Genomic DNA, 13,056 nt, shown 5'->3' with positions numbered 1-13,056 from the left:
TTTAAAAGGATTTTGCCAGTGTTTAAAATCATACCTGTTTTCCTCTAAGCTCGCTGGGGGGAACTGGAACTTTGTATTGCATTGTGTGTATTCCTGAGAATTGTGTGTGTTACTTCCATCTCCTTACATTGCATTGGGGGGGAGTGAATTGTCTAAGGAAAAAGTGATCACATTATCTTTTGCTGAAATCATATCAAGTTTATTTCTGTACGGCCTTTTATTCATCTTTGCATCTCCTTAAAACCATAATGCATTCTGTGATACCTTATTCCCATGTTCCTAGTCATACGTCACCAGAACTGTGCTCTTGTAGGATTATCTATTGCTGATTACTGCTCATATTCACAAGTGTGATATCAATTATTAATTTATTATAAAAGTGCGATATATATATATATATATTGTTTAATTCTCAAATAAACCTTTTAAATTTGCAAAACAAACTTACTTCTTGGCTCAGTGGGGTCAGGGGATTCTAAGAGAGGGGTGTTATATAAGGGTTGTCATCCAGAGTACACAAACTGGACATAAAAATATATAAATAAGGGCTTCCCTTGGGCATCCCAGACCAGGCACTGACTTAGTGGGATCGCTTGATTGGAGTCATTTAACATTTCTGTTGGGCTTTTGGCACCATTTCTCGATGCCCATGATGCCACTGAATCCCTAGGAATATCACTGTTTCAGCTGGACCTTGAATTTTACTCGGATTAATCTCCCACCCTTCCTTTTTAAATCCTTCCATAAGGACATCTAACTGGCTTTGCACACTGTGCTCATCCTTCCCTTGGATCAAAATATCATCAATGTAATGAGGGATTTGTATGTCAGGTTTACACGGTATCTTGTCTAAGTGCTCTGCCACCAGCCGGTGACAGATAGTCGGGCTGTGTATGTACCCCATAGGTAGCCTCGTGAAAGTGTACTGACGTCCACTCCACGAAAATGCAAACTGTTCTTGACACTCGTCAGCAATTGGCACGGAGAAAAATGCATTAGCTAAATCGATCACTGCATACCAAGTCCCCTCAAACTTTTGGACATTTTCAATCAAGGTAATAGCATCTGGGACTGCGGGCACTAAGGGAGGAGTGTGTTTATGCAACTCCCTGTAATCCACCGTCATCCTCCACGACCCATCTCCCTTTTTAATAGGCCAGAGAGGATTGTTCCATGAGGTGGTAATAGGGCGTAATACACCCGCCTCCATGTACTCTTTGATGGTGTCTGAAATGTCCTTGTGCCCCCTAGGAATGCGGTATTGTTTCATTGCTACCCGCTTGGTTGCCACGGCACTTGCACTGGGGGCATCTTCAATTTGCCTACGATAATGGGTGTACAGATTAATGCACTCACCCCAAACTGGTAAGTTTTACCGCCAAGTCCCAAGGTTAACCCTTCCAAAATGTCAAAGCCAATTATATATTCAGGTATCGAGACAATCAACACTTGGTATTTCTGCCTATTCAAATTGCCTATTTTCATCTCCACTTTCGTTTGTACTGCGGGGGTCTCCTTTCCGCCCAGACCTGTAATAGTAAACTGTTTGCCTTTCAATCGTGTTGGATTACCATGAATCAAAGAGGTCTCCGCTTTCTATCAATGCTCGCACCCCTTGTGTATTTCCTGGCCCCCAAAAAATCTTAACATCAACATGAGGCCGCCTAGCCACTTTTATGCGGGCAGACGCTGCTGGAGCTTGGCCGAAGCCCTAGTCAAACTTTGAATAAGTGTGTCTCGACTCCGCCTCTAGCATCGCACTCAACACCTTTCTCAAATCAGCGTATGTTGGCTTGTACGGGGAAGGTGTCCCCATAGACCCTTCGTCTTGTTCTTCCGCAGGGGAACAGAAGGTGAGGTGTCCCCCTGTGGCGTGGTGACTACTTGTTTCTTAACCTGTTTATAGCGCTCTTTGGCTGCAAGTCCTCGTTTTTTGTATAATTCATACATTACTCTGGTTTCAATGCCATCAATTTCTTCGTGTGGCACACCATCTTTTAACAAATCCAAAAACATGTCTTTTCGGGACACTCAGGAGTCTCTACTATCTTGCCGCCTGCCTTCGGTTCTTCTCTCACTACGTCCCTCTCTCTCCCGTGGCTTGTTATCACTCTTATCCCACTCCCCCAAATCTGCAAGTTACCGAATGGCATCTGCTACCTCATCAGTAGCCTTGCCCGTCATACCTATGAGCAAAGTCATAATGACACTTTTGTATGCTGGTGGCGCAGTTCTAATCACCATGTTTTGAGTTGAAACTGAGAGCGACACGGCTCGCATGTGATCAGGAGCATCTATGTGAATAGCCTCTTTCATAGCGCGCTCTCAGACTTTTTGAATTGATTCTCTCAATTTATACCACTTTCTTTCTTCACTGGGCCAATCTGTGGTAATAGGGTATTTACGGTTACATGCTTGGGCTACCAGGTGCAACAAAGACACCTGCGTATCTTGACCATTTGCATCAGGGGGCGGTCCTGCTCTTAAGACCTCCTGTACATTGGTGTCAATTGACCAGTAAAAAACGTGGTGAATCCGTAGAATCTACCAACAACCCTGCAGCACCCCATCTAGTAATCTCACCATCCATGTCAGTAAAGCCTCCCCTGATTTTTGCCTCAAACGGGTAATAATTTCCCCAACCTCCTGTTGTGTGTAATCCTCCAGCGTGGTTAAATCCACCATTCCACCAGCAGGATTCTGTGGGTGGGGTCCGGCTCGCCGTCTTCTAACGGGCTTAGCCACCACTGTTTTCTGTTTCACTTCCATTTTGGGGTCAGACTCATCTGCGGAACTACTTTCTAGACTGGTCGAATCAAAAATATCACCATCCCACTTATTCGGATCCCAGTCTATGCCAGCGGTAGCGATTACAGTTGCCACCTTTCTTTTGTTGAGCCCTCCCCGTCTTTTCCTATACTTATACCGGGCTACTCTGACTGCTGCCCTCTCGGCCACCGCCTGATATGTGTTGGCCTTATCTTTAAACAGTTTCATTTGAATCTGCTGCATTAACGCAGTCTGCCGTTCTGCAGCTAGCTCTCTTTCTAATCGCAAGACCTCATTTTTCATTTCCACCTTCATTTGATGTATTTTCCTATAAGAATGCAAAAGAACCCAACCTCGTCTACCTAATGCCGCACATTCTTTACCACGTTCTACTGGAACTTGTTGCAAGCATGCCATCACATCAGCCGGATCGGCATCTCCCAATCCTTGATCCCATGTTTCACGTAAACCTGCACCACATGCCCACGCCTGAGCCAATTTATCATATGGACTTTTAGTCCAGCCTGGAATAACAACATCAGAACAGTCACTGCCAGTGGTAACGCTCTCCTTCCTGAACAAACTACTCATTGTCGCAAACAAAACAAAACCTCGTTGAATCTATATATTTTTTCTCTCGACGCTGCAATCACTCCCACAGGCACTCACACACTGACAAAAGGAAAAAAAAAACTTCACTATTCAAAAACTTCACTTACAAGACAACCAAATCCTATCTACGTTTCAACAGATTCTTGAATACTCGGCACAACTCATCACAAATTTCCTGTTTGTGACGCCAAAAATGTATTGCTCTCCCCAAAGTGCATGGAACAAACATAAATCACCAATGCAATTACAGAGCAAATACTTTGAAGGTAGACAGACGCAATAACTCACAGCCACACATTCTTAGAAGATAATCAGCTCTTATGCGGCTATTTATTCAAAGTTTAGAAGTACATAGAAATAACTCACAAAAATAATATGGACATAAATCACAGAAGAAGTAAAGAATTCAAAAGGAAATACATCACCGTGAGTGTAACAGGATTCCTCATCTCGCCCAGAAGCGGCTGGAAAACCCCGGGAATAGCCATGCCGAGAGCACCACAGCTCACAGGAGGGCTGGACGTAAGTGTCCTTCTCCGGCTGAAGTCTCACCTGACCACCTCCGGGCTTCCGCATATATACTCACTCTACAAAGGGGAGTCAATTCTCGAACCTTCTGGAAATTGCTCTTGCGCAGTTGAGGAAAAGCCGTTGGTTGACAGGTGGGTCAATCGAGAGCTCCCCCCAAGAAGCGTAGTGCCTCCTTTCTCTAAAAACACGCTCCGCGGAGAACAGTAGCAAACCATAACAAAGTTAGCTTTCCCAGCAGAAATGTCCTTGACCGCATATCAATCTAACACTCAACAAAATGTGTGCAGCTTTTCACTGCGGCATGAAGTAAATATCCATCATGGCTCCGAGCGCTCCCAGAATGCATTGCGCACCAGCGCCATTTTAGTTCAAGCATAACAGGGAGGCACTATGCTTCTTGGGGGGAGCTCTCCATTGACCCAGCTGGCAACCGACGGCTGTTCCTCAACTGCGCAAGTGCAATTTCCAGAAGTTTTGAGAATTGACTCCCCTTTGTGGAGTGTGTATATATGAGGAAGCCCAGAGGTGGTCAGGTGAGACTTCAGCCGGAGAAGGACGCTTACGTCCGGCCCTCCTGTGAGCTGTGGTGCTCTCGGCCTGGCTGTTCCTGGGGTCTTCTAGCCGCCTCTGGGCGAGATGAGGAATCCTGTTATGCTCACGGTGATGTATTTCCTTTTGAATTCTTTACTTCTTCTGTGATTTATGTCCACATTATTTTTGTGAGTTATTTCTATGTACTTCTAAACTTTGAATAAATAGCCGTATAAGAGCTGATTATCTTCTAAGAATGCGTGGCTGTGAGTTATTGCGTCTGTCTACGTTCAAAGTATTTGCTCTGTAATTGCATTGGTGATTTATGTTTGTTCCGTGCACTTTGGGGAGAGCAATACAGCCAGAAATCAGAAATCTGCTAATAGTGATATCAAACAGGTTGCACGACTGAGTGACTAATTCATTTACTGTAAAAATATCACATCAGGACCCAATTTCAGGTCAACTTTAACCATTGTCCAAACCCATTCCCAGAATTCATTTTAAAGATTCCTCTGCGATTTGCCCTGCATTTCCCTGAAATGTACCTGTTGTGCTTCCACACACCTTTTCCCCCCAAGGGCCATTTATGTGGTACAATATACCTTTATCTTCACTTTCATTGGGTGTTGCCTGAAGTATAGGCCCGATAGAAATCGGATTCTACTATCGGTCAGTTACTAATAATATTGTAGCACCTACTGTATCAAGTCTGCAGCTTCAAAACACTGTAGAGAACATGACAGGGGGGGTAGGTCCAGTGAAACTCTTTTTTACTATGGAAGGCAATTTGACAGGATATTATGGTAAAGTGCTGCTTCCTTCCTTCCTTTGCAGATACCTCGCTCCTCACTCATGTGGGTGTCATTTAAGTCTCACACCTTGGAGAACAGTTTCGGGTAACACCTCAAGGCCCCCACTGGCGCCTCACACACAGCAGTCATTATTGTTCAATGAGAGCATAAACAGTTGGTACTAATTGCTGAATCTCACTCTCTTGTGTTGGGAGCCTGAGATATTTGCCTCGATGCCGCCCCTGCCCCTGTTGAGTTTGGTATCCCTAGTTCCACACAGCTATGTATTTTTTAAATCTATTTTGTTGTCACCCTCATCCTCCCTCTGCCTTCATCCCCCCTCTGTCCCACTTTTAGAGGTTCGGCCCCGTGGGTTGCGTTGGGGCAGGCATGGCAGGCGGCGTCCATCTATCACCGGACCTGCTCTTCAATGGCCAGCTGCCTCACACGCTTCTATTGGGGCGCTGAAAGGAGAAGGAACAAAAAGTTTACTGCTCGCCTCCCTCGTCCCTTTCTTTCACACTTTCAACCCTGTGCCTGGGGGAGAATAGGGCTCAGGGGGGGCAGCCATTGTCCTGCCTCAAGAGAAACTCTCTCCTGAGGCCAGGGCAGCGGGATTCCGGGCGCTTTAGGGGTGATGCGGCCTGGTCTAGCACCCTGTGGCCCAGACACTTCACATCTCTGAGGGGGGGCGAGAATCATGGCACTTGCCGGGGAGTTTCTATAACACCACCAACCGCCGGGGTACAAAGCCCCGTGTTTTTGTTGTTGTGTGTTATTATTTCCGGCAGAGAGCGCCCCCTCCTTTGAGTGGCGATTGGTACAGTCCACGGACAGAAGTCCCTGGAGTTCCAGGCCTACTTGCAGCGGGCAAGGTTTGCTCTGTGCAACCTCGGCTTAGGGAGCCGCGCAGGCTTTACGCGCCGGAGCGAGGGACCGGCTGACGGGGAACTGGGGAAGGAGGACAGATATAAATAAGGTAAGCGAATGAAAGCAGTCCAGGGTGAAAGAGGAGACATTAAGGAAAGAATTGGAGAAAGATAAGAGGAGAAAAAAGGTAACCAGAGAAAGTTAAAGTAAAGAGTGTAAGAAGGAAACAAAATGTTAAAAAAGCGGAAAACAATAACGAAAGTGAAGGACTTAAAAATGCACATAAGAAAAGAAAGTTGTTAAGGCGAATTAGGACACAAAAGCCCACATTGGAGAAGTAGAGGACAGGAGAATAAAACAAGGCATCTAAGAAAGAAAAGTCACATAAATGGGTGCAAAGGGGATCTAGAAACTAGGCAAAGGAAGGGGACCTGAAGTGAAAGGAAGAAATTAGCAAAACAGAAGCCATACTGCGGCGTGTGTGCAAAATTGAGTCCAAGCCGAGGTCTTTCACATGCTACCATGAATATTCCCTGGTTCCCATGCTGGAGGAGTCCCTGTGAGGTCGGCTCAGCCTTTCACCCGTTGGTAGTTAAAATGCGCTTTATTAAATTGAGCTGACAGAGCCCAAGTTATTATCATTTCGTTTGCCAATGTCTGCATGTTTTAGGGAAACGTTGGTATTTGGGCAGTTTTAAAAAAAGTAACAAAATTATATGTATTGTTTATTGCGGCACTAATTCAATTCTATGGGCCGCTTCCTACATCGGATGTCCCCAACCCTCAAGTGTTTTACGTTCGATATACATCATTGCAAGGCGTCTTTCTGCGGTGCTTATGCACTTTATCTTGATGCGTATAGGTGCTTATGCTGGCCATCTGCTTCCTACACCCACATTTAGACGACTGATCACCCAAGAGTGAGACTCGCTCGAGTTTGGGTAGACGTCAGCTCTCCGTTGCAGGCCAGTGAGAAGAGAATCGCGAGTTAGTAACTAACCCTGTCTTTTTCCTCTCATCTCTTCCACCGCCCCTAATGGCGCTTTGAAACGGCCTGAAGGCGCTACTGAAGAAACTGACATACGTACACCAGCAGCAGAGGTTCCCAGGCCTCACTTGACCACGCTGTGTGATCCTGGGCAAATACACCACTATCTGTTATGTGCGTGAGATCCGCACCTCTGTGGCAGAATTCCCCAAATTGTAAATGTAGGGAGTGCTTAGATGTAGGTTGAGCAGCCTGATGAAGCGCTGTAGTGAAAAGTTCAGGCATTTCCGAGTGCCCTCATGTCATATGTGGCATCCATATAAGGGCCAGTTATATGACGTGCTTCTGGATTGAATCAAAGAAAGTGGTGCTGTTGTGTTTTCATCCTACAAGGTTGACAAAATGAGTACCATCAAGTTAGATTCGTCAAAGTCCTTCACATCTTGCCAATGCCGTTAGAGTCATCGTTATCCAGTCCTGTCTGTTGACCGTGCAGTGCTTTTCATGATGGGAACCTGTAGTTAGGCTTTTGAAACCCGATAGGCTGGTTAGCTGGCACAGTAGCTCAGCGGGTTGAGCACTGCTGCAATCTGAGTGTGATATGCAGTTTGAATTCCGGCAAGGCCACCAACTCAGACTTTCATCCTACGAGTTTGATAAATGAGTACCAACTCTGGTTGGGTGATATTGTATGTATATATGTTCTATGTAAGGTGCTTAGGCATAAGCGCGATATAAATAACATCATTTTCATGTTCATGACGGCGTCTGTTAAACAATAATTGTATGGATAGATATGCTGAGCTCTGGAGCAGGTGTTCCCTCAGTGTCCAGAGCCAGTGCTTTTCCCATACCAAGCTTTGAGAGAGCGGAAACATTAGCCATGCAAACTAGCGACAGGGTCCTGCTCTGTGCACCCCCCTCCCCTAATCTCCTGATTAACCTCCACACTGCCCCCGGACACCCTAGGCTGCACCCTGACCCTTGCCCTACGCACCAGCCTCCAGCCCCTCCCATCACCATCTTCAAATCTTTTCTCAAAATCCCCCCGCCGCTCCCCACCCAACATGCGCAGCTCTTCGTCGCCATGTGCTGTGTGCACGCTCACCCCACCCCCACCTTATGACCCATTTAAAGGGACACTCAACAATACACAGGTATTTCTGACACACGGCTCTGTTCGCAGCCTGTTTATGGGCACCCGTGTCGACTCCCCACCTCAGGCCATCCAGCTGTTCACTGGGATTGCGCTTTTACTCTTTCACTTTCCTGTCCCCTCACTTGGCGCTGTGTGGACAGAGGCGTTTTGTTCTCAGAAGCTGTACCCACAGACGCTCCGCCCCAGTAATGTGTCCGGCTTCTTCTTGATTAATTTCAGGTCCTATTTTCTCAGCTCTCAGGGCCGATCCTATGGCCCATCTCGCGAGTTTTCTTTCCCATGACGCGCGCGAGTCAGTCATCCAGCAGTGGGTTATTACTGACTTTAAAAAGGGAAACGCAAAACTAAGCATCACAGAATGCAAAAGCTTTGGGTTGTGGTAAGGTCTCTTCAGGAGGTGGAGAGGGGGCGTTGCGCTCCTCCGAAGGAGAAGTGGAACTCCACAATTTGGACTCTGGTTGGACAACCTTCTAAGAGCCAGAGAGGAGCCTTCACCAAGAGGCTCTGAGATCTCCACGTCCTTTCTCTTGAATAAAAAGGGTGCGGGACACAAAACCACGTGAGCCGCTCGTGCCACCTTTATGTCAATTACAGCCATGGCAGGCACGTGGTTTCTAACAGTGGGATATTATGTGATAGGTTATAACACACTTAATACCCAGAGGTTTCTAAGCGCGGACCCGGGGATCGAACCTGTGGTGCTCTGTGTCGTTTTGCCTGAGCTATCCTCCCGGGACCGCTTTTTAGTCATGCAACCAGGCTGTCAATGAACTGTCTTCTATGAGGCTTGCAGCTCTGAAAGGGGACAGGTGAAAAGATTCTCAGTGCGTAAAGCGGGTCACATATTCCGGGGTCTGGAATCTGGCAAAAATGCCCTCCTCGCACCTAGGAATGCCGGGAATCCAAATGCTCCCTCCATACCACAATTGCTCTGCAACCTCTGTGGTGAGCTGTTCCCAAGAATAAGAGACTGACTTGGGAATTCAGAAGAGCTCTGCCTCGGGTTTCTTTTGCTTTGCATTATAGTTTTAGAGGGCTGCAGGCACTGTGACACTGGGTGTTGTTGATAGTGTGTCCCTTGGGAGCTGCACATGTTCGGTGATGAAAAAGGAATGGAGCGCAAAAAGCTGAGTGATGTGTGTCACAATGACTGCACACAGGTGACCTCGCCGTTCATTTTTTGTCACTGTGTTGTCTTTAGTCTTGACAGACAATCGTAAACGCCAAGGGAGACTTCTTTAGGTGCACGCTGCATTGCATGCTGATAGATGTTGGATTCGTGAATGGAGGAAGTAAAGCTACAAACATTGGTTTCGCCCACCATGTTACCTTAACAATTTATGTGTTGACGAGGAAAACTATTATGTGATTCGTGCATGTTTCAAGTCGTGTTTATAAAGACAGAGTGTTAGTTTATCCCTCTGGTTGTTACACGTCTTACACGCCTTTCACTCGCCAGCTGTTACTCCACAACTAGCCCTACCCTGGAGCTCCAGTTTCCCCCTCCCCAGGGAAGGTCTGTTCCCAGGGTCCATTTTCAATTTCCAGCACTGGCAGTAGGTGGAAATGAGGCAGAAGACTTGTGGGTTCCGCTATGCCACTATACAAGAACTCTGTGTTGTTTTGTGGGGCGAAGGTCACACCTTTATAGTAACCAAATCATCTGAGGATGGGCTATAGCCAAACAGCTTCTTCTGTGGCTGAAACCAACTCAGGAGGGCCTCCCTTTCTTTTAGCTCTCTGCGCCAAGCCAGAGCAGAATATCCATTTTCATACGAATCTGATCCCGCCCACAAGAGCAGTCCTGCCCGAAGTGCCAGCCCAATGCCTACAGGGTGTTGGTGGAAGCAACCTGCCTTCTGGCCAATCAGGGGCAACCAAATCATGTCAGCCAATGTAATTGGCCAAAAGTTTTGGCCTCTCTCATTGCTAAAAAAGAAGTCATGCTTTGTCAAATCAGCAGGAGTTGTAGGTTGGTCCTACTCCCATCGGCCTGCCAAGGATGCTAGAATGTCTCTGCAAACTAGGACAGTGGCACTGTGCCCATCTCTGGTAGTTATGGTGAAAAACCTCAGATACAGAGTTTTAGTTAATCATATGATATGATTGGTTATTTATAACGCACTTAATGCCCAGGGGTTTCTAAGCGCGCACCTGGGGATTGGGACCTGTGTTGGTCTGTGTCGTCTTGCTTCCGAGGTGAGCACGTTGCCCCTGAGCTGGTTTATAGTGATAATTTCGAATGACATTATGTCGAAAGTCATAATGTCGAGAAAAGAAAAGTCAAAAGAAAAATTTCTATTTTTGTTTGTTTTTTGTTCGCAATGCGGGGGTTCCCCACAACCCCCTTTTTTGTATTTCTTTTTGTTTTACCCCCTTTTTTTTACTTGTGGAACCCAAAAAAAAAGTAAATAAAAAAAATGGAAACATGTTTTTTCGACATTATGGGCCTCATTACACGGATGTCGGTAAGGGATTACCGGCACCGGTAAGGGCACTGGTGCCGGTAATCCCTTACCGCCCTACTACGAGGTTCCTCAGTGGGACCTGTCCTTAATGTGTGGTCAGACCACACGTTAAGGAAGGGACCCGCTGAGGGACTTCAGAGCAAATAACGGTACCGCTAATTGTGGTACGTTATTTGCTCCTTCCCCATTCCCATTGAGCCCTATGGGGGCTCAAATGGGAATGGGGAAGGGCCATGGTGAATGGGGAATTACCACCCCCGCCAACCTTGGAATGGGGCAGTAAATCCGCCATTCACCATGCCGGACTCCGGCGGCAACCAAGGCGCTACTAGAGCCATGGTTACCGCCATCCGTATAATGAGGCCCTATGACTTTCGACATAATGTTTTTGACTTTTTCACTGCACACCCCCTGAGCTATCCTCCCGAGAGCTGCAGTGTAACTGACACCTAAAACCTTGCTATCAGAAAAAGGCTTACAATCGAACTTTTTTGAATCATCACCTCGTCACACCTGGGCGAGCCTTGTAGGAATTCGTGTTTGCAGGAATGCACTAAACCAATTCTTCATTATTCAATTATGATATGCTTAATTCAAGGCAGCAACATTTCCCCTTACAAGGAGGAAAAATGCAAGCATTTCTTGGAATGATGCCTACCCATTGTGCTTTCCTCTGTGGCTGTGAAGTGGAGGTGGAATTCCAGGGATGGCTACTAGGGGGTGCTGTGTCAAATGTTCCTTGTTAACTGAAATGGCCCACTCATCATTCATGCAGTCATACAATCTATGTGGACATTAGAAAACACACCCATCACTCGTTTTCAGTCCAAAGGTGTCACAAATGAGTTTATTGGTGTTTTCATATAGTCGCACAGTGCACGCAGATATCCTTCAGAGCCTGTGTATTGGTTGGGTCTGTGTTAGGAAAGTTGTTGAGGGGGGAGGGGTGTGTGCTTTGTTGTGGGTGGGGACTGGGTGCTCAGTTGCAAAGTGTGGCTGGCTTAGTGGGTATGCGTATTAAGAGGCGGAAAGTAGAATTGGAGCTTTCCAGCTTATAAACACCACACCGGGGATCAGGTCCATGTTGCACGGCATCGTCTGATTCCCAAGGTGAGCGTGTAGCTGCCTGCAAGCCGTGAAGACCCCTTAAGGCATTTCTTTCATTTTGTCATTTGTACGGCACCTTTCACCATAATTATGGTCCCAACGTGCTGTTGGTCGAATGCCCTCGGAGGGACCAAAGTCCAAATTTGGGAAAATTGGGAGGTGCTATTATGCGTGTGTGCATTGCAGCCATTAAAGTTATGTGATGGGGCGGGGGGAGCCTGCTAGTCACTCATGTCTGAATGGCATGTGGATGGGCGCGGCCTAGGTACTCTGTGAACTAAACAGGGTGGAATTGTGTTTAAGGAGACAGAGAATTATGTAGGAAGCTACCATTTGAATCTTTGTCGTTAAAGGTAGCTTCGTTCTTATGGCAGAGTTGTTGTGGAGTAGTGTTTGTGTTATATGTGAGTGCAGGGTGTGTGGAATGAGCACGTGCCTTCCGCTAAGTTACGAACGTACGGTGTGCGAGGGGAGAAATGGGTTAACTGTACAAACAACAATGTCTCTATCCTGTGTTCCATCTGTGTACCTTACACAATTGGGCTGAATGAAAGATATGGCTGCCCAGCACAAAAGGGCCGAAAGCAAAGTATGGATAATTGGAGAATATTATACAGCGTTTTTCCATGCTGATGTCCTGATGGCGCGTGCACCTGGGGCCGTGTCAATGTGCCACGAATCCTGGAGCCACCCTCGAGAGGGCAACAGAAAGCACACAGCACCTGGGGCTAAACCACAGTGGAGCAAACAATTGAGAAGGCATCCAGGAGGAGAGACATCAGTGGAGCTCAAGTCACAGTGGAGTGAAATAACATTGTGGTAAACCTTGGAGGAGATAGCAGTGGAGCTAGGGGGGCTCCAGCTTCCCTTTCATCGCTGCCATTCAATGAAACTCCCTCCCACCCCACCTGTGATCGGAAACCTCTCACCTAGTTTTCCGTAAAGCTATCAAAACACTGGTATTTGTCTGAGCTTCTAGAACTGTTAGCTATGCACACTATACCTTTGAAAAATGCCATCTGATCTAATACCCAACTGTATGTAATCTACATATGTAACACATCGTAGCACATCTGTATGTGCAATGTTACTAAGGTGCCTTCTTATAACAGAGCCACAATGCCCCTGGGCTGTTGTGTGCTTATACATTTAAAAAATAAATAAATAAATAGGTGAAAGTGGAGTAAAATAAAGCCTGAATACACTCATGGGGGCACCCTCAGGTGG

The 13,056-nt window shown here is 46.6% G+C and overlaps 1 protein-coding gene across 1 annotated transcript in view; it reads left to right on the top strand.

Annotated features, from left to right (window-relative positions):
• The first annotated feature begins 6,141 nt into the window (after positions 1-6,141).
• INAVA (innate immunity activator) overlaps positions 6,142-13,056 on the top strand; it is a 129,063-nt gene continuing 122,148 nt past the window's right edge. Inside the window, exon 1 of the mRNA XM_069633532.1 lies at positions 6,142-6,216. The gene's annotated coding sequence lies outside the window, so the exon portion shown is untranslated. The remainder of the gene's footprint in view (positions 6,217-13,056) is intronic.

This window comes from Ambystoma mexicanum, chromosome 13, assembly GCF_040938575.1.
Source record: "Ambystoma mexicanum isolate Mex_15411 chromosome 13, UKY_AmexF1_1, whole genome shotgun sequence".
In the NCBI taxonomy this organism is placed as follows: domain Eukaryota; kingdom Metazoa; phylum Chordata; class Amphibia; order Caudata; family Ambystomatidae; genus Ambystoma; species Ambystoma mexicanum.
This window is presented reverse-complemented; position numbering and strand designations above follow the sequence as displayed.